The 22,955-nt window shown below is 37.8% G+C and overlaps 1 long non-coding RNA gene across 2 annotated transcripts in view; it reads left to right on the plus strand.

Moving 5' to 3' along the window:
* Nucleotides 1–22,955, plus strand: part of LOC307195515 — a 442,270-nt gene that overhangs the window by 370,118 nt on the left and 49,197 nt on the right. Inside the window, exon 6 of one of the 2 annotated variants that reach the window (XR_013830847.1) lies at nucleotides 14,999–15,146. The exons of the other annotated variant lie outside the window; for it this stretch is intronic. This is a non-coding gene — a long non-coding RNA (uncharacterized lncRNA). The remainder of the gene's footprint in view (nucleotides 1–14,998; nucleotides 15,147–22,955) is intronic. 2 annotated transcript variants of the gene reach the window in all.

Genomic DNA, 22,955 nt, shown 5'->3' on the forward strand with positions numbered 1-22,955 from the left:
CATTTTTGGATTGGCTTGGTTGTATTTTTGATATTGCGCTGCATGAGCTGCTTGTATATTTTGGAGATTAACCTTTGTCAGTTGCTTCATTTGCAAATATTTTCTCCCATTCTGAGGGTTGTCTTTTCATCTTGTTTATGGTTTCCTTTGCTATGCAAAAGCTTTTAAGTTTCATTAGGTCCCATTTGTTTATTTTTATTTCCATTTCTCTAGGAGGTGCGTCAAAAAGGATCTTGCTGTGATTTATGTCATAGAGTGTTCTGCCTTATGTTTTCCTCTAAGAGTTTTATAGTGTCTGGCCTTACGTTTCGGTCTTTAATCCATTTTGAGTTTATTTTTGTGTATTGTGTTAGGGAGTTGTCTAATTTCATTCTTTTACATGGAGCTGTCCAGTTTTCCTAGCACCACTTGTTGAAGAGGCTGTCTTTTCTCCACTGCATATTCTTGCCTCCTTTATCAAAGATAAGGTGACCATATGTGTGTGTGTTTATCTCTGGGCTTTCTATCCTGTTCCATTGATCTATATTTCTGTTTTTGTGCCAGTACCATACTATCTTGATTACTGTAGCTTTGTAGTATAGTCTGAAGTCAGGGAGCCTGATTCCTCCAGCTCCGTTTTTCTTTCTCAAGATTACTTTGGCTATGTGCAGTCTTCTGTGTTTCCATACAAATTGTGCAATTTTTTGTTCTAGTTCTGTGAAAAATGCCATTGGTAGTTTGATAGGGATTGCATTGAATCTGTAGATTGCTTTGGCTAGTAGAGTCATTTTCACAAATTTGATTCTTCCAATCCAAGAACGTGGTATATCTCTCCATCTGTTTGTATAATCTTTAATTTCTTTCAACAGTGTCTGATAGTTTTCTGCATACACGTCTTTTGTCTCCTTAGGTAGGTTTATTCCTTGGTATTTTAGTTTTTTTGTTGCAGTGGTAAATGGGAGTGTTTCCTTAATTTCTCTTTCAGATTTTTCATCATTAGTGTATAGGAATGTGAGAGATTTTTGTGCATTAGTTTTGTATCCTGCTACTTTACCAAATTCATTGCTTAGCTCTAGTAGTTTTCTGGTAGCATCTTTAGGATTCTCTATGTATCATATCATGTCAACTGCAAACAGTGACATTTTTACTTCCTCGTTTCTGATTTGGATTTCTTTTATTTCTTTTTCTTCTCTGATTGCTGTGGCTAAAACTTCCAAAACTATGCTGAATGATAGCAGTGAGCATGGGCAACCTTGTCTTATTCCTGATCTTAGAGGAAAAATTTTCAGTTTTTCACCATCATTGAGAATGTTGTTGGCTGTGGGTTTGTCATATATGGCCTTTATTATGTTGAGGTAAGTTCCCTCTATGTCTACTTTCTGGAGAGTTTTTATCATAAATGGGTGTTGAATTTTGTTGAAAGATTTTTCTGCATCTATTGAGATTATCATATGGTTTTTATCCTTCTATTTTTTACTATGGTGTATCACATTGATTGATTTGCATATATTGAAGAATCCTTGCGTTCCTGGGATAAACCCCACTTGATCATGTTGTATGTTCTTTTTAGCGTGCCGTTCGATTCTGTTTGCTAGTATTTTGTTGAGGATTTTTGCATCTATGTCCATCAGTGATATTGGCCTGTAGTTTTTTTGTGTGTGACATCTTTGTCTGGTTTTGGTATCAGCGTGATGGTGATCTCATCAAATGAGTTTGGGAGTGCTCCTTCCTCTGCTATATTTTGGAAGAGTTTGAGAAGGATAGGCTTAGCTGTTCTCTAAATGTTTGATAGAATTCATCTGTGCAGCCATCTGGTCCTGGGCTTTTTTTGTTGGAAGATTTTTAACCACAGTTTCAATTTCAGTACTTGTGATTGGTCTGTTTATATTTTCTATTTCTTCCTGGTTCAGTCTTGGAAGGTTGTGCTTTTCTAAGAATTTGTCCACTTCTTCCAGGTTGTCCATTCTCTTGGCATAGAGTTGCTTGTAGTAATCCCTCATGATCCTTTGTATTTCTGCAGTGTCCATTTTTCCTTCTCCTTTTTCATTTCTAATTCTCTTAATTTGAGTCTTCTCCCTTTTTTTCTTGATGAGTCTGGCTAATGGTTAAAATTTTTTTTATCTTCTCAAAGAACCAGCTTTCAGTTTTATTGATATTTGTTGTTTCCTTCATTTCTTTTTCATTCATTTCTTTATGATTTCTTTCCTTCTTCTAACTTTGGGTTTTTTTGTTTTTCTTTCTCTAATTGCTTTAGGTGTAAGGTTAAGTTGTTTACTTGAGATGTTTCTTGTTTCTTGAGGTAGGATTGTACTGCTATAAACTTCCCTCTTAGAACTGCTTTTTCTGCATCCCATAGGTTTTGGTTCATTGTGTTTTCATTGTCATTTTTTTCTAGGTATTTTTTGATTTCCTCTTTGATTTCTTCAGTAATCTCTTGGTTATTTAATAGTGTATTATTTAGCCTCCTTATGTTTGTATTTTTTACAGATTTTTTTCCTGTAATTGATATCTAGTTTCATAGCATTGTGTTTGGAAAAGATACTTGATATGCTTTCAATATCCCCTAACTTTACCAAGGCTTGATTTGTTACTCAAGATATGATCTATCCAGGAGAATGTTCCATGAGCAATTGAAAAGTGTATTCTGTTGTTTTTGAATGAAATGTCCTATAAATATCAATTAAGTCCTTCCTGTTTAATGTATCATTTAAAGCTTGTATTTCAGTATTTATTTTCATTTTGGATGATCTGTGCATTTGTGAAAGTGGGGTGTTAAAGTCCCCGCTATTATTTTTTTTAGTTAATTAATTAATTTTTGCCCTGTGTTGTGTCTTTGTTGCTGTACATAGGCTTTCTCTAGTTGTAGCGAGTAGGGGCTACTCTTCGTTGCGGTGTTCGGGCTTCTCATTGTGGGGCCTTTTCTTTGTTGTAGAGCATGGCCTCTAGGCAAATGGGCTTCAGTAGTTGTGACACGCAGGCTCAGTAGTTGTGGCTCACAGGCTGTAGAGAGCAGGCTCAGTAGTTGTGGCACACAGGCTTAGTTGCTCCATGGCATATGGGATCTTCCCGGACCAGGGCTCGAACCCATGTCCCCTGCATTGGCAGGCAGATTCTCAGTCACTGCGCCAGCAGGGAAGTCCAAAGTCCCCTACTATTATTGTGTTACTGTTGATTTCTTCTTTTAGAGCTGTTAGCATATGACTTATGTATTGAGGTGCTGCTATGTTCAATGCATAAATATTTACAATTTTTTATATCTTCTTTGTGGATTGATCCCTTGATCATTATGTAGTGTCCTTCTTTGTCTCTTGTAATAGTCTTTATTTTAAAGTCTATTTTGTCTAATATGAGAATTGCTATTCCAGCTTTCTTTTGATTTTCATTTGCATGGAATATCTTTTTCCATCCCCTCACTTTTAGTCTGTATGTGTCCCTAGGTCTGAAGTGGGTCTCTTGCAGACAGCATATATACGGGTCTTCTTTTTGTATGCATTCAGCCAGTCTGTGTCCTTTGGTTGGAGCATTTAATCCATTCACATTTAAGGTAATTATTGATATGCATGTTCCTATTACCATTTTCTTAAGTGTTTGGGTTTTTTTTTTTTTTTTTAGGTCTTTTTCTTCTCTTGTTTCCTGCCTAGAGAAGTTCCTTTGGTATTTGTAGTAAAACTTGTTTGGTGGTGCTGAATTCTCTTAGCTTTTGCTTGTGTGTAAAGGTTTCAATTTCTCTGTCAAATCTGAATGAGATCCTTGCTGGGTAGAGTAATCTTGGTTGTAGGTTTTTCTTGTTCGTCACTTTAAATATGTCCTGCCACTCTATTCTGGCTTGTAGAGTTTCTGCTGAACAATCAGCTCTTAACCTTATGGGGATTCCCTTGTACTTGTTGCTTTTCCTTTGCTGCTTTTAGTATTCTTTCTTTGTATTTAATTTTTGATAGTTTGATTAATATGTGTCTTGGCATGTTTCTCCTTGGATTTATCCTGTATGGGACTCTTCTGCCCTTCCTGGACTTGATTATTTCCTTTCCCTTGTTAGGGAAATTTTCAACTATTACCTCTTCAAATATTTTTCAGACCCTTTCTTTTTCCTTTCTTCTTCTGGGACCCCTATAATTTGAGTGTTGGTGCGTTTAATGTTTTCCCAGAGGTCTCTAAGACTGTCCTCAATTCTTTTCATTCTTTTTTCTTTATTCTGCGCTGCAGTAGTTATTTCCACTATTTTGTCTTCCAGGTCACTTACCGTTCTTCTGCCTCAGTTATTCTGCTATTTATTCCTTCTTCAGAATTTTTAATTTCATTTATTGTGTTGTTCATCATTGTTTGCTCTTTAGTTCTTCTAATTCCTTGTTACACATTTCTTGTATTTTCTCCATTCTATTTCCAAGATTTTGGATCATCTTTACTATCATTATTCTGAATTATTTTTCAGGCAGACTGCCTATTCCCTCTTCATTTGTTTGGTCTGGTGTGTTTTTACCTTGCGTTTTCATCTGATGCATCTTTCTCTGTCTTCTCATTTTGTTTAACTTACTGTTTTGAGGGTCTCCTTTTTGCAGGTGGCAGTTTCGTAGTTTCTTTGGTTTTGGTGTCTGCCCCCAAAGCGCGAGGTTGGTTTAGTGGGCTGTGTATGCCTCTTGGCGTAGGGGACTGGTGCCTGTGTTCTGGTGGGTGGGGCTGGGTCTTGTCTTTCTGGTGGGCAGGTCCACATCCAGTGGTGTGTTTTGGGGTGTCTGTGAACTTAGTGTGATTTTAGGCAGCCTCTCTTCTAATGGGTGGGTTTGTGTTCCTGTCTTGATAGTTGATTGGCATGGGGTGTTCAGCACTGGAGCTTGCTGGCCATTGGGTGGAGCTGGGTCTTAGTGCTGAGATGGAGATCTCTGCGAGAGCTCTTGCTGACTGATATTACCTGGGGCCGGAAGGTCTCTGCTGGTCCAGTGTCCTGAACTTGGCTCTCCCACCTCAGAGGCTCAGGCCTGACACCAGGCCAGAGCCCCAACACCCTGTCAGCCACATGACTCAGAAGAAAAGGGAGAAAAAAAGAAAGAAAAAAAAGTTATTAAAATAAAGAAATAAAAATAATAATAAAAAACGAAGACAGCAACCAAACCAATGAACAAATCTACCAATGATAACAAGTGCTAAAACTATACTAAGATAAACATAAAAACCAGAAACAAATCAGTCGCAGACAGCAGAGCCCAAGTCTGCAGTTGCTCCCAAATTCTGCCACCTCAATTTTGGGAACATTTGTTGTGTATTCAGGTATTCCACAGATGCAGGGTACGTCAAGTTGATTTTGGGGATTTAATCTGCTGCTCCTGAGGCTGCTGGGAGAGATTTCCCTTTCTCTTCTTTGTTCGAACAGCTCCCGGGGTTCAGCCTTGGATTTGGCCCCACCTCCACGTGTAGGTCACCCTCAGGCATCTGTTCCTGCCCAGACAGGACGAGGTTAAAGGAGCGGCTGATTCAGGGGCTCTGGCTCACTCATGCCTGGGGAGAGAGGGGTACGGTAGTTATAATTGGAATGTGGGGCGAGCCTGTAGTGGCAGAGGCTGGCGTGACGTTGCAGCAGCCTGAGGCATGCTGTGTGTTCTCCTGGGAACTTGTTCCTGGATCACAGGACCCTGGCAGAGGCATGTTGCACAGGCTCCCGGGAGGGTGTGGATAGTGACTTGTGCTTGCACACAGGCTCCTTGGTGGCTGCAGTAGCAGTCTGAGCATTTCATGCCTGTCTCTGGGGTCCAAGCTGATAGCTGCCCCTCACACCCGTCTCTGGACCTCGTTTAGGTGCTGCTCTGCCTTCTGTGGGCAGACAGGGAAGGAATCCCCTCTCCTCGTGCACCCTGAAACAATGGTCTCTTGTCTCTTAGGCAGGTCCAGACTTTTTCCCAGACTCCCTCCCAGCTGGCTGTGGTGCACTAGCCCCCTTCAGGCTATGTTCACGCCGCCAACCCCAGTCCTCTCCCTGTGATCTGACCTCCGAAGCCCGAGCCTCAGCTCCCAGCCCCGCCCGCCCCAGCGGGTGAGCAGACAATCCTCTCGAGCTGGTGAGTGCAGGTCGGCACCGATCCTCTATGCGGGAATCTTCCCGCTTTGCCCTCCGCACCCCTATTGCTGTGCTCTCCTCCGCGGCTCCGAAGCTTCCACCCTGCCTACTCCCTGTCTCTGCCAGTGAAGGGGCTTCCTAGTGTGTGGAAACTTTTCCTCCTTCACAGCTCCCTAACAGAGGTGCTGGTCCTGTCCCTATTCTTTTGTCTCTGTTTTTTCGTTTTTCTTTTGCCCTACCCAGGTACGTGGGGATATTCTTGCCTTTTGGGAAGTCTGAGGTCTTCTGCCTGCGTTCAGTAGGTGTTCTGTAGGAGTTGTTCCATGTGTACATGTAGTTTTGATGTATTTATTGGGAGGAAGGTGATCTCCACGTCTTACTCCTCTGCCATCTTGAGGGTGCCCCACCCATAATACTTAATTCTAACAAAAATAACATCAAGAGGCATTTATATTCATGAAGAGATGAAGAAATTTCCTCAAAGAATTTAAACTTATTAAACTCTAAAAACAGTTTTGGCATGTAATGCACTAGCTAAATAACAAAATAAAATTACACAATTACAATATAATTCACACAGTAATGCAGTAGATATGAAGCTATTTTCTAAGCAGCAGTGGCAGGACAATTTTGGTTACCATTCTTGCAAAAGTCCTTCAGGTCTCAATATCTATCATTATTAAACCTTCCAAACCATACTACCATCTAAATAATTTTTCCAATAACTGATTTAACAGCATTCAGCCTGAAGTCTCTTTTGTTTCTACTTTCATATTTTTGATGCTATTGTAAATGTTATTAGTTATTAATTTCAATTTATTATTGTTTGCTGCTAGTATAAAAAAATACAATTGATTTTTTATTTATTGATCTTGTGTTGATATCACTTGATATCATCTTATCAAGTTGATAAAACTTGATAAACTCACTTCTTAGTTCTAAGTCAATTGTATAGATTGCTTTGGGTATTCTAAATAGGTATTCATGTCATCTAGGGATAGGGACAGTTGTACTTCTTCCTTTCCAATATGGATACATTTTATTTATTTATCTTACTTTATTTTACTTTTCAGACCCTTCAGTACAACATTCAATAGGAGAGAGAGTGAGCATCCTGCCTTATTTGTAAACTTAGAAAATATTCAGTCTTTCACCATTAAGTATAATGTTAGCTGTAAAGCTTCCTCATAGGTGTTCTTTGTTAGATTAAAAAGTTCTTATCTATTTCCACTTTGCTGCGAGTTTGTATCTGAAATAGAGTTTAGATTTTGTCAAATAGTTTTTTTGCACTTGTTCAATGATTATATCCTGAATTTTTGTGGCGGCGTTGGTTTGCTTGTTTTAGTTTGTTAATATGGTAAGTTACGTTGATTGATTTTCCAAATCTTAAATCAACTTTGTGTTCCTAGGATAAATCCCACCTGGTCATGCTTTTTGTATATTGTTGTATTTGATCTGCTAAAATTGTGTTTAGAAATTTTGCATCTATATTTATGAGGAACATTTCTCTGTAGTTTTCTGGCCAGGGTAATTCTGGCCTCATAAAATCAGTTAAAAATTATTACCTTCTCTTCAGTTTTCTGGAGGAGTTTTTGTAGAATTGATATTAGATTTTTCTTAACTGTTTTGTAGAATGTACCAGTGAAGCCGCGTACTCCTGCAATTTCTTTGTGTAAAGTTTTTTTTAATTTCCAGTTTTTCTAATAGATTATCTATTTCTTCAGGTTATCTCTTTCTTCTTGAGTTAGCTTAAGTGAGCTGAATAAAGTAGCTTGTGTCCTTCAAGGAATTTGTCCATTTCATTTAATTTGTTGTAGTTATTGACATAAAGTTGTTTATAGTCTCTTACTATCCTTTAATATCTGTGGAAACTATACTGATGTCCCCTTTCTCATTCCTGGTATTGTTAATTTGTATCTTCTTTTTTCCTGAGATCTTAGGCTAGAGGTTTCTTAGTTTCATTGATTTTCTCAAAGAACTAAATATAGGTTTTATGTAGTTTCTCTATTATTCTTTTTATAAAATTTTTCACTGATTTCCCTCTGGTTCTGAGTGGAGGTTTTGTTGTTCAGTATTTTTAAAATGGTGTCTCACTGACTTCTCATTTCTGTTGTTTACAACAGGACATATGGTTTCATCCTTATCTTTATTCTTTTGTACATAATATTCCCTCACCGAATTTAAGATTTTCTACTTCTCACTGGTTTTAAGTAATTTAACCATGATGTGCTTTGGTACAGTTTTCTGCATATTTCTTGTGCTTGGGGTTTACTGAGCTTCTTGGATTTTCATACTTACAGATTTTTTTTAATTAAAAAAAAAACAACCTGTGTCCATTAGTTTTCAATTTTATTTTACTTCCCTCCTTCCTCTCTCTCCTTCCAGAATGCAAATTACATACATATTAATCCATTTGAATTTTTCCCACAGTTCACTGATGCTTTCTTCATCTCTCTGTGTTTCATCTTAGATAGTTCTATTACTTATGATATCAAAGTACACTTATCTTTTCTGGCACAATATCTACTGTCTAATCTGCCATTAATCCCAGCCAGTGTATTTTTTTTTTTATCTTATACATTGTAGTTTTCATCTCAGGAAGTTTAAAGTTTTTTAAATCTTCCATGTCTCTAACTTCTTGAATATATGCAGTACATTTATAATACCTGCTTAATATTCTCATCTGCTATTTAACATCTGTGTCCGTTCTGGGTTGCTTTTGATTAATCATCCCTCATGATGAGTCATATTTTACTGGTTTTTTGTTACCTGGTAATGTTTTTTTTTTTTATGGAATGCTAAACATTGTAAATATTACTCTGTTGGGTGCTGAATATTTTCACATTGCCACAAATGTTGAGCTTTGCTCTAGAATGAAGTTAAATTACATGAAGAAATGATTTTTTTGTTTTGCTTTTAAGATTGGTTAGGTGGAGTTAGAGCAGTTATCAGCCTATGGCTAATTATTTCCCACTATTAAGACAAGACCAGTTTGTGTACTCTACCTAATGAGCTATGGATATAAGGTTTCCCAATATGCTTAGTGGGAACTGATAAAATTCCTGCATCTATATAGGTGCTGAGCAATGCTTTTAGGTCTATCTTTTTAGGTAGTAGTCTCCCCTGGTTAGGGTAGTTTTCTCACACTAATTTGCTGATCGGTACTCAATTGGATACTCAAGATAGACCCTCTCCAAAACTAGAAATCTGTCTTCCTGACTCTCTTTCATCTATGATACAGTTTCCTGTGTATTTCAGATTCTCCCCAGAATTTCAGCTGTCTTTTCATCTTAAGTAGTTTACCAGTCTCTGTATGGGTTCCTTCTCTCTGCATTGCGACCTGAAAAGTCTCCCAAATTAATAGCTTGAGGGCAATTTTGGGTCTCATTTTCCCCGCATCTCTCAGAGACCAGTGTTCTTCATTGTCTGATGTGTTGTGTCTTGTAAACTTTTTCTCACATATTTTGACTGTCTATTTTTGGTTGTTTCAGGCAATAGGGTAAATTTAGTCTCTTTTACCTTATCTTGGTGAGAAGTACAAGTCCAGATAGTTTTTTAATTGGCAGATGAGTTCCAGTCTAAATATTATTTAAGAGAATGAAAATATACATTGTTTTCATTCTGTCTGAAATTTACTCACTCCTAGAAAACACCAGGGTTCTTGCTTATTAAAATAATGATGGTAAACAATTTTTTCTTAGAAACCTTAAAAATAATTGCAGTCTCATACTCTTGGCCTAAAAGAAATCAGGGTGGAGCAAATGAACATCAGGCAACAGGCTAATGATGAAAATCAATATGTTTAGTCTGTCTCTTTTTTTATCTGGTTTTCATGCTAATCTGAATTTGTGCAAGATTCCAAATCTGTTTGGGTGAGATTCTTCTGCTCCTTTTAACTGTTAGTATGGATGGAATCTAATGTAGAGAGATCTAGTAAAGTAGAGAGAGCTGAAATGATAAAAAATGGTAGGGGTCAAGCAGACGGTTTGAAGCTGTAATCCATTTTTTGAGGATTATATGTGAGATTGCACTAAAGCCACTTTATACTACAGAATGTTTTAAATATCAGTAAGACCAATATACCCCAGCACTATAGAAATATCAGTTCTCTCACTGTGCCTTGGTAGAAGTAAAAGTGGTATAGCTGACAGTTGAGAGCAGAAGGCCATAACAGGGCCAGTAATGATGCTACAAATAAGATAACACTGTGGAGACTGAGGGAGAAATCAAAATGGTAACCCATCTGAACCACTGAACAGCATCCTCAATTCATCGCTTTCTAAAGCAAGAGCCCCTATGCTGTGGCCATTAAATAAATGTGGTGGAAGTTGTGATGGGATATGAATATAAATATTTTACTTTGTAGAGTGTGTTTTGCCCCATGGTTTCTGTTCTGATGATCTCTTCTTGTTCTGCTCTGAGAAACGATCATTACGAATAAATACTTGAATTTTTCCTTTGTCCATTTCATTACTTATGTCTGAAATTTTCTAGTTACATTTGCCTGCCTACGTCAAAAGGGTTCAACTTGGGATATGAAAATTTCAGCCCCAAATTTTATTGGAAGCACAGAAAAGTGTCACCCTTTCGGTGATGAAGGGGAGGAAGGTGGGTGAGTGCACTGAAATGTCAACCCTGACTTTGGACCGTGTAAGGAGAGCCTGCCATATGCGTTGCTTTCCAAGTTTGTCCCTCCTGCTGAATCTGTGTTTCGAATTATTTCTCCCCTCGATGTGTTAGTTCTTTTTTCCAAGATGAACCTTATTTTATTTTCCTTGCTAGGGCCCATGTTATTATTCCAACATTTCCCATTTTAGTATCATCTGCAGAATTCATTTAGACCCTGTTTACTTCCTTGCTGAGGTCTCTGAGCCATAGAGCGGGACAGAGCCTGGAGGCAGGCTGGGTTTTCCTTCTCCTCCAGGCAGCTCTCATCACACACATGGGCCCACAGAAATGAGGATTTAATTTGCTACAAGATTTCCCCATGGAAGGGGACTTCTTACGCTTCCCTATAAAACAAAACTGAAGTGGAAAATGGAAAAGATAACAATAACAACTTTCTTGCCTTTGCTGCTTGGGAAGAGAGCAATCAATAAACATTTTTATTAATCATCATTCAGCGCATGTCCAGACCTTGGCTAAGTAGCCCGGAGGATGTGAAGGGGGTCAGACTTAAACCCCCTCCCTTGAGGAAGATATAATCTAATTTAGGAAAGAAAGCATACACACATACAAACATACGCACACACATACTTCTGAAACAGTGACACCATGTACAGATACACTGATTTATGCAATGCAGAAAGGAATTGTCTGGAGCGTGAAAACTATCCACGCAGAGGAGGAAGGGCTTATACCTCAAGTATTTATTCATAAATTCATGCAATCCTGTTACAAGTATTTACTGAGTAAGAGAAATTCTCCTAGGGAAGAGAGTAACAGACAGAGCTCATACTATCACCAAGCTTTCAGCTGACAAGGAATGAAGAATCACAAGATAGCATGATAGTAGCTACGAAAACTTTTCATTCTGTGATGCTTTTCCGGAGACTAAAAGTCAGTGAAGCAAGATGTGATCTGCCTGGGTTGTTAGGTTGATAACTTGTTGATTCATTTAACCACTTATTTGTCTTGAGTGAATACCTGGTGTAAAAAATTGGGCTAGATATTATGTAAACATGAAGAAGAATTGGACTTGGACCCTGACTTCAAGATTTCAGTCTAATATAGACAAACATACTGAAAATACATAGTGCAAAGTAAAGAACCGTGGCTGCATTTTACTAAGCAACATTAACCTAAGAGAACAATTCAAAAATATTTGTGTTCTGTGTGAAAGAGGTTTTCATCAAATGTGCTAGCAAGAGGAGAGGACAGGTTGAGGATTTGGGTGGAAGCCTGGCCTTTCCTCTGTGAGAAGGAGTCTGCAAAAATCCACCCCCCATGGCCGTCTCTCCACTGGAAATGTCTGAATACTGTGGTTAGTGTTCAGAAAAGCATAACAGCGGCAGTAGTAGCAGGAGTAATGCTAGTATATATTCAGGTCTTACTCTATGCCAAGCCCTTAGTTAACAATTTTAAATTGCAGCATCTCATTTAATCTTTCCAACAGTCCCATGAGGTAGCTACTATTATTTTCCATATTTAACATAAAGTAATCTGAGCCTTACAAACTAATAAGGCCCTTCCTAGATAGTAGGCAGCTGAGCATGGACTTAAACTCAGGCAACTCTGAGTCTAAAATCAAAATTCAAGAAATAGGCATTGCCATGGGCCCTAAGAGTCTGACTCTGCACCGTGGCCAAAGGCAATGGCTCTCAACCTCAGGTGCACGTTAGAAATACCTGGGGAGCTTAAAAATACCATTATTTTAATCCAATTTTATCAGAATCTCTGGGAGTGGATCTCAGGCATCAGAATTTCTAAGGACTCTCCAGGTAATCCTAACAGCCAGTCAAGCTTGAGAACAGATGTCTTTAGGTCTTTCCCTGAGCAGAGGAGTAAAACAAATATCTTAAAAACAAGCAAACGTATGTATATGTACAACTGATTCACTTTGTTATGAAGCAGAAACTAATACACTTTGTTATGAAGCAGAAACTAATACACCATTGTAAAGCAATTATACTCCAATAAAGATGTAAAAAAATAAATAAATAGAAATTTTAAAAAAGCAAGCAAACAAAACAATAACAACAAATACATATATATTACATAATACATATGATTTTCTGGTTATGCTCAGAATTCATATGTACATCTATGAGTACATCCTGCCCTGAGAAATATCAAACTCCCTGCTGCGGTGAATTGTCCTACAATAGGCAAGATCCACAGCATTTAAACAAATCATGACCTTCAGCCAAGTGCTCTAAGAAGTCAAAAATTCCCTGTCTTCCTTGCCCCAAGTCTGTCTGACAGAAATATTTACATCAAGACTCCATGGATTATCTACAAATTATTGAAAATACTTTTTATTAAGTAGAAAGCATGGCCACTGCATTTGAAATGTGGGGAGTCTGGAAGACCTAAGATCAACTGAGCATCCTTTAAATAAACACAGAGCTCCTCGCCAGGGCCATCCCTTGTACACACCTCAGAGACACATATTACAAATACATATAAGAGATCATGTATGAAAAAGAACTGTCCTGAACATCATTAACGATCCATAGATAAAATAATATTTTCCTTCCTTCCAACAGCTCTCTTAATTTAGAATTTTGAAACAAATTCTGATCTCATCAGTTGACAGGTAAAATGGAGGCGTTATAGCCGTACATATCCAGGAAAATGCTGGAAATAAGGAAGAAGGTAGGAATGTCTCAGCATTGGGGTTCGTAAATTTTAAAGTTTCAACAATTCCTTTTGTGAAAATTTTGCTTGGTGAATCAAATATTAAAATCTCATGCCTTGACAGAAGTAATGGATGAGGGATAATGTCTGATAAATCTATCAAAATTATCAAATAATACAAAACGTCTTTTAACATTCAACGTCAGGCTTAAAATAAAATCTTTCTCTTAAAACACAATCCTGAGCTCATGGAGACGACACATTTTCCTAAACGGTGCAAATAAATTTAACATTTTAAAAGATGTCAATTAACTCATTCCAAAGAATTACAGGTTTTTAGATCCCAAGCCAATCCTTCTACTTGACAATCGAAATTGGTTCATGGAGTATTATTTTAGGCCAGCTAAATCTAATGACCTTTCTGCTCTCCAAGTTTCAAGCCACGGATTTCAGGAACAGAGACAAATGAAATGTGTATCTTACATTCCAGCAGGCAAAAATTGCGAGGAGCTTTTCTGGTGGCTAGTAAAGACCATGTTTCTTAATAAGAAAATGACTGTTTAACACTGTAACCCATCAAGTCATTTCCTGGCTGCTCTTTACACGTGGCTTTCTATTATTATCTGAAACACTGACTGCATCCTTGATATCCTTGGCCTCCATCTCCATCTGCATTAGAAATCTTCGCCTAACCTCTTTCCTCCATCAAGGAATTCAGCTCCTTTCTTCCCATTTTTGATCAAAGTGATTGTTGAAAGGGAATGGAGGACGTAAGAAATGGGAGAGCTAATCGAAAAGGAAATTTGCACTAAGGAAACTGAAAGACATCTTTACTACTTTAGTTTTGCTATCAGTCTCTGTGCCCCAAGGTGTCAATTGTAGATGCTTTCTGTTTACAGTCTGTAGCATGTCACAGTGGGACCACTCCTCCCTTTCCTGCCATCAGTCCTTTATAGGTTAGCTTACCCTTTCTCCTATAATCTCCAGCATTGCTTTTCTGTGAAATAGAGGGACTGAGAAACTGAATAAAGGAGAGGAGAATGGATAAAGTAGAGATGATATCTGCAGATATATCTTCTCTCCTCTTTTTTTGCCAGCTGTGTTTTTAGTATTTGACTTTTCTCCTCTTAAACACTTTGACTTTATTCCTCCTAAGAGACCCCTAGGTTATATCCATTTACAGTTTATAAAAGGTGTGCACTGCAGTGAAGATAATTAGCAAGGGCCATTCATAACTAATTGAAAGGCTAACTTACGTTGAATGGATGGACAGAGATTTTTCTTCATATATATCCTTTAATACATCAATTTATTGGATGCTATGGTAATTACTCTTAGGTATAAGCATAAATAGAACAAGTTACACAGAGAGCTTACAGTTTTCTAGATGGAGTTAGTAATAAATTCCAATTCAGATATCACACAGGGAAATAGTGTGCTATAACAGAAAGAATAACAGGATGGGGTGAATAGTCAGGTGAACCCCAAGGTCATTATTTCCCACCTGTGGACCTGTGGTATACTAGACTGGGCCCCTCACAAATTCATATGTTGAAGCCCTAACCCCCAATGTAACTGTGTTTGGAGGTGGGGTCTTTAAAGAGTTAATTAAGGTTAAAAAAAAGTCATAAAGATGGGGCTCTAACGTAATATGACTTGTGTCCTGATACGAAGAAGCAGAGACACCAGGATTGATCATGCATAAAAGAAAGACCTTGTGAAGATACAACGACAAGGCAGCCAACTGTGAGAAAAGGAGAGGGAGATATCAGGAGAAAACAACCTGGCACACCTTGAACTTGAACAACCAGCCTCCAGAACTGTGAGAAAATACACTTCTATTGTTGAAGCCACGTAGCCTGTGGCATTTTGTTATGGTAGCCCTAGAAAACTAATACAGGGCCTTTAAGCAAATCACTTAAAATTTTCAACCACAAACACCTCTATCCTCATGTTCTCTGACAATATCTTATCATTTATTCTTGACCTCTTTTCCAGGCAATATTTCCTCTGCCTGTGTCTTAAATTGTTGGAGTGAGGCAGGGATCTGCTCCAGGTCTTCTCTTCTCAGTCTTTATATTGTTCTGGACAATCTTGCCCACTCCTATGGCTTCAGTAACCACCCATTTGCTGATAGATCGCTATACCCAGGTTTCTAGCCCACCGTTTTCCTTTTTTTTGTTGCCTCCTTTTTAACTTCAGCTTTATTGAGGGATAATTGACATATAGAATTGATAAAATTGTAAGGTATTTAAAGATTAAGATATTTAAAGTGTGGTAATTTGATATATGTATACATTGTAAAAGGATTCCTTCCATCTTTATTTTTTTTTTTTTTTTTTTTTTGCGGTACGCGGGCCTCTCACTGCTGTGGCCTCTCCCGTTGCGGAGCACAGGCTCTGGACGCACAGGCTCAGTGGCCATGGCTCACGGGCCCAGCCACTCCGTGGCATGTGGCATCCTCCCGGACTGGGGAACGAACCTGTGTCCCCTACATCGGCAGGCAGACTCTCAACCACTGCACCACTGCGCCACCAGGGAAGCCCTCTTTCTGGTTTTTTGATGAGAACCTTTAAGGTCTACTTTCTTAGCACACTTCAGTTGTACGATACGGTGTTATCAACTACACTCACCACATTATACATTAGATCCTCAGACCTTATTCACCTTATAGCTGAAAGTTTGTACCCTTTTACCAACCTCCCCTTATTTCCCCACGCCCTACCCCCTGGCGGCCACTTTTCTACTCTCTGTTTCTATAAGTTTGAGTTTTTAAAAAACACCATATATAAGTGATACCATGCAATATTTTTCTTCCTATGCCTGGCTTATTTCACTTAGCATAATGCCCCAAGGCCCATTCATGTTGTCACACATGGCAGAATTTCTTACTTTCTCATGGCAGAGGAATATTCCATATATATATTATATATATATTATATTCCATATATAATATATATATAATATTCCATATATATATTCATAGATACATATGTGCACAGTCTGTTTCATTTGCATGTATTTTGTGATATTCACAGTGATATATTAATATACAGTGTTTTAAGTATATTAATAATTTGAAAATTTCAACCCATGAAACTACAGTAATGCTGGGAAAGCACTAAAGTTGGAATTTTACTTTCTTTTCAAATACTTTTTATTTTTCAAGCTCCAGTGCTTTTCTTACAAGATTTATTTAGGATCCATTGTTTCCTGCATTCCTGAAAATCTTCCCAGAGACATGATTTCCAGATTCTACTCTAACATTATCCTTCGCAGATTTTGCTAGGTATTTTCATAATATTTGGATATTTCTATCTTCCTGACCTCTTCTCCACATAGGCTTACCTGATTTAATAGAATAATGAATTTTATTTGGACAAGGTCTTGGAGGTTATCTCAGAGCAATCCCATCTCTAGTTACATGACTTTCCAGCCTTAGCTTGAACAATTTTCAGGGACTTGGCACTCTATTATATAAGGAAATTCTTTTCAGAGTTGAAAATGTTTTTCTCTTATTACTCCCAAATTGCCTCTGTGTTACTAACATCTAGATGTTTTAACGTCTAGAATTTTCTCCCATAGCAAAATCTGGTTGTCTATAAGGCAATAAGTAAGTCCCGTACATAAGAACGAGTTCAGTTCTGAGAGCACATTCGTAAGTCCAATTTGTTTGTAAGTCTAACAAAGTTAGCCGAGGTACCCAACTAACACAATCGGCTATATAGCACTGCACTGTAATAGATTTATAACACATTTCACACACATAATCCATAAAAAACAAACACAGAAAATAAAGAGGACATTTCTACTTTTGTAGAGGATGCACACACATGACAATGTACGCCAGACACATGACCTAACTTAAGTGATTGGATACGCGAACACACATTCGCATCTTTGAAAATTCGCAACTTGAAGGTTCATATGTAGGGGACTTACTGTACTTCTAATTTTTTAAATTAATTCAAACAATTAAAATAATGGATTTGAAATGTTTGTCACTATGACTTTTCTCATTTATGCTATTTTTGTAAATATTCAATTAATATAATTAGCTAATAACATTATTCGATTTTTGTGTTTCGTTTTTATGTTTTCCCCACACACATGCCAATGTCAATATAATATTTTTTATATGTTAATATAATATTTTGTCAGTATATAATGTCAATATAATATTGCTTTATGTAGATGAGACCCCCTACCCAGTGTTCTGCATTCTGAACTAAAAGCCGTTAGTTCTCAACTGGGTCCCATTACTTAGCTTTGGGGTTTGGCCACAGCCTGGCTGCTATTCTCAGGTTACACTCTTGTTGGCTACTAAGCGATGATGTTGGAACCGAAACTCCTGGCACAGTCATTTAGCTCAGAATCTAGATTTCATGACAAATGTTGGGTGCTAATTCCAAAGATAGGTTCAAATTAAACTTCTGTTAATTCTGGGTTCCCCAGTTTGTAGCTAGCTTTCTGAAACCAAGTGAGAACTTACCAGTTACATTTAATTTTCTACTTTTTGGCTTACCTAGCTAAGATAATTTTGAATTATAATTCTTTTGTTCAAAAAAGTGCATATACCTTTTAGCCAAGTCTGATTAAAATGCAAAACAGGATTACATCTTGTGACAGACCAGTGGCTAACATTCTCCTAATCTACAAGACACTATTAATCATTAATGCAATGCAAAGTTTTAGAATCTGACACACATTCGTCCAATAACTCTATTAATTCTAGCCTATTTAAAACATTCTATAATGGTATTGTAACTAGCAGTCAAAATGGCTTGCCTAAATAAATTCCATTATATCTGTTTTATTACCCTAATCAAGCAGTGAATGAATTTGGTTTACTATAATTTGTTTTAGTGAAGAAAAGTTATTTTTCTTACTAGTAGACTGCTTTCTGTCTTTTCTTAATATTGCAGCCTTTTCCCCTTCGCTGCTGAGCTTGCTTAAGGACTGTCTACGAATCCTTTTGTATTGTCCGTATTGTTTTTTACAAGACTCAGTTTGTTCTGAGCTTTATTCCCATGGATGCTATTCATAGAGATGCATGCCATTCTCCCATGTTTATTTCTCCTTCAGTGGTTTTCCATCAGTCTGTGGTACAGATTCTTTGAAAGGATCGCCTTTGATTAATCTGATACATTTTTAATATGTATATTTATTTACGTGAACCTGAAAGCCAATGCCAAGGTTCTGGGTCAGAGACAGAGTATTATCACTTATAGCAATAACTGTATTAGTTCTCCATGTTCTATTATTCCCTCTTCAGAATAATACAATCAGGGGCAAAATCACAACATACACGCCAAGGATTTGTTTGTACTATAGGAGAGGAAGCCCAAAACTATGTATGTGGGAGTTTATATAGGCTACAGAGTACTCCTCTGTTCCTGAAAGAGGGAGAGAAATCTTTGTTCCCTAATGGTTTAAAATCCTTCAGAAAGTAAAAGGACATCTCTGGGTTTCATCCTTTGAAATGTAAACAAACACCAAGGAGGTAAACCCTTTAAATCTCCCTGAGATCTCTCACTTTTCAGTCATCTTTTACCTTTCAAGACTTATCCTTCAATCCAGCTTGCAGTTTTCTTTTTTCTGAATGCCCCAATCATACAGAAACATGAAAATATTTGTTTCCCTCCACTCTCCATGAGATCTCTAATCCCTGTGTAGGGAAGTTCCATTAAGAAAATATACGTATACATTTTCATCATAAAATGTTTCAATAATTAGGGAGCAGATCTTTAACATGAAGAAACAGAGGATAATCAAAGGGAAGAAATACTTTGTGTATATGTGGAAAGAATAAGAGAACATACAAGTTATTGTCTTTGTCCAAATGAGATCCTTGCTTCCAGGATTTTCATTTAGGTCAGTAAGCATCCTGTGTTTTTAGATAGCAGTTTCTCACATCTCCCAGAGGTATGACTGTCCAAGTGATCCATATTGGGCCTAGTTAATGGCCCATTGGGCCTAGTTAATGATACATCTGGTACCAGATCCTTCTCTAATTCTTCTTCACACCCCTTAGTGTCTTATCAAGATTACTACCTTCTACCATTACTCCTACCCCCATTCTCCATACCGCAAGCAGAGGTTTTTTTTTAATGCTGATATGGTCTTTAAAATATTAAATAATTTCTTCTTTTACTTAAAATACATTCTAAATTATCGCATTTAGAACACAATTCAAATTTGTTAACTCTCCTTGCTTGATTTGTCTCCAGTCTGCCTCTCTAGCACCATCTTTTCTACTTTCCTCATCATCCTTTCATCATAGTGGCCTACTCTGAGATATTGAAAACAACCTCAGAACAAGATCTTTCCACTTGAAGGCGTCTTCTATCAATTTGTTTCGCCTGAAATGTCCCTTCAAATGAGAATCAGGCCAACCCACCCCAAGATGTCTTCTGCTTCTCACCTATCAAATCACAAATTGTAGCAGGTTTGACTAATTATCCACCAACCAAAAAATGTGTTCCCCCTTCCAAAACAGAGTTTTCAAAGGAAAGCAGTGCATATCCCATCTCCCTTGCAGCTAGGTAGAGCCACGTGACTAGTTCTGGCCAAGGGAACATGAGTGGACATCCCATGTGGTATGGCAAGGTTCAGCACTAAAATCCTTTCCTGTGCTCCTCTATTTTCTCTGAACTTTTGTATGGTTTGAATTAGAGTGACTCTCAGTTGCCCTTGAAAGCAACATGTTGACAATGTCAGCAGCTCCGTCACAAAGGGTTCTTGAACAATTGTGTGGACAAGCACAATCCCGTTAACCTGTTCACCTACCCAATACTTTTACATGAATAAAAGTAACCTTCTATTGTATTTATACAGTTTACATTTTAATTTCTAATTTTTATGGCAGTTAGTCTAACCTTACTAATAAGGAGAAGTATTGCCTTCAATGTTTGTGGCCCTAGAAGAGGCTGGAGAGCAGAATGTTACTAGCTTGGGTAGCTTGTTATTTACTGTATTTAGGAAGATATTACATAAGAACAATGATCTTGGTCAAGAATTTACTGATTCAGGGGCAGAAACAAAAAGCAGAAAGAAAAGGGTGAAGAGTTTTGAAACTTAAACCATAGGAAACGAGACTTAAAAAGAACGTAAGTAACAAAGGTTCATCAGCGTCCTCAGTAAACAGAGAAACTCAGCTTTGAAAGGTTTAAATTAAAAATTCTTCCCTTCCCCTCAAGTTTGTCACTTCATATGGTCTCAAGGTAGCTGTTACGGAGAGAGACATAGGGGCATGGAGGCAAGGGAATAAATCAAACTTGAAAATTACGTGTAGGAGAAAATTTAAGTTGTAGTTACTGGCACCTGGTGCTGACTGAAGGCAAGTAAATCAGAAGCTTACTGTTTTTGAAAGCTGGTGTTTCCAAAGAAATGTGAGCCTTCACTAAAGGAGTCTTTGAATAGTCAAGACTTAGAGCAACTTCTTAACTGTCTAATTTATATATGTAACAAGTAGGGAGTTGTGAAATCTATATTGCTCTCAAGGAGGACATAGTCCCCGAAAACCCCCTTATATGTGGTTTTGGAGGATAACTACAGTTTCTTTCAGATAATAGTATTTAGGTCAATGAAGGACTTTCCCTCATGCCAGGGTAGAGACTTCCATGATAATTGGCAGTTTGGATGCTATGACTGTTACAGATGAGTGGCTGCTGTATATCTTGTATCCTTCAACATTCTGAATGGTAGCTTTTATTGCTGTCCTTGCTCCACTTTATAAAATAGGCATGTGACGTTGGAAAATGCACATAATTGGCCTTTTGGTATGTGGATCATTAAATTATGAGAATCCACCTCTGGAAATGATGAAGAAGACAGTGCAGCACCTATATCTCCTGGACTTTGTACTGTATGCAGCAAGTGGGTTGGATTTTGAGTTGTCTACTTAGGGATGGGGTGTAGAGTCATATCTGATGGTGAGAGAGGTAGATTGTGAAGAAATGTCTAACGGTCCACCAAAACCCGTTACCTTTTTTATGTTATGAAGTGCATATGGGAAGCACAAGATAGAATTTCCCAGGTTTTCTTGCATCTAGCTGGGATCCTGTGACCAGGTCTATTCAATGCAAGGTGAATAAATGAGATTTGGCTCACTTCCAAGCCAGGCCTGTTAAATGTCCCTGGGCTTCTCCCTCACCTTGCTACCGCTGTTTTTTCCCCATTTCAGCCCGCTAGAAGCCATATATTGAAGATTGCAGAGCGTCTTTTCATTTAGTTCAGAAAGATGGCATGGAAGAGGGCTGTTCTGCTGACAAACCCACTTGGTCCCATGTTACAAGATTGAAAACTAAGCTTATATTGTATTGGAGTAATTATACATGTGTGAGTCTATTTATTAACGATTACTTCCTCAGAGACCATTCCTATCCATATAATACCTATCTTAATGCTTGGTCATTTAGAAGATGGTCAGTAAATATTTTTTGAATGAGTTAAATAATGCATAATTTTTAAAAACAAGCTGTTTGGGCTTCCCTGGTGGCGCAGTGGTTGAGAGTGCGCCTGCCGATGCAGGGGACGCGGGTTCGTGCCCCGGTCCGGGAAGATCCCACATGCCACGGAGCGGCTGGGCCCGTGAGCCGTGGCCACTGAGCCTGCGCGTCCGGAGCCTGTGCTCCGCAACCGGAGAGGGTGCAACAGTGAGAGGCCCACGTACCGCACACACACACACACAGAAACCACAAGCTGTTCATTTGAGTCTTGACCTGCAACATGACATTTCCTTTTGTAAAGATTTACCAAAGTTGATTCACAATTTAGATGTATTCTTACCCAAATATTTTTTTATTTATTATCTATACTCAGGTTTCTAATTTTCTCTCAAATCCCAATATAACACACGTAAGTTATGACCTTTTCCTAATTTTATTTAGTCTCGATAATTTCTCAGAAGTGTTACTGTCACAAACACACACACACACACACACACACACACATCACAGAGAAGCAGAATTCCTGGAATTAGCAGGAAAATAGAAACCCTCCTGGAATTACCAATTCATTCTTTTACTGTCTGAAGAAAATTAATGTGTTAGGCTACAGATGAAGTAATGGTCTTTCTTTTAATAAGATAAACATTGAAGGTCGTTGACCTCATTTTGACCTCGATAATTTATTATTTAGTTCTTTACAAAAATATCTAGGCCCTTTCTCATTTCACTCTTTTGGCCCAAGCCAACAATGAATTGGCCCCAGACATTGGAAAAGGGTTTCCTTTTTGTCTCTAGTACTGTGTTTGGTTCAGTGCATTTCTAGAACTTAACACCTTCACCATATGGGCTCAGAACTTTCCTAAAAACTAAAAATATAGGAAATGAACAATAAAGTTCAACAATACAGTGTATTATTACATAAAACCTTAACTTAGAAACCTGTAAGATTTATTTTTCACTACAGCAAAAATACTCCTTTCAACAGATCTTCTGTTTCAAGCCACATACAAATTATCATGAACTTATCATCAGGATTTAAATGATCAGAGTTGACAATGTGACAGAATTCTTATAATTCAAGCTTTCAAAAAAAGCAAATCTCAAGTCATTGATTTTACTCAGTATCTAAAATAATCATGTGGCTTAAGATGAGTTAGTGGAGTTTGTGACAATAAATTAAA

This window comes from Stenella coeruleoalba (genome assembly GCF_951394435.1).
Source record: "Stenella coeruleoalba genome assembly, chromosome: 12".
In the NCBI taxonomy this organism is placed as follows: domain Eukaryota; kingdom Metazoa; phylum Chordata; class Mammalia; order Artiodactyla; family Delphinidae; genus Stenella; species Stenella coeruleoalba.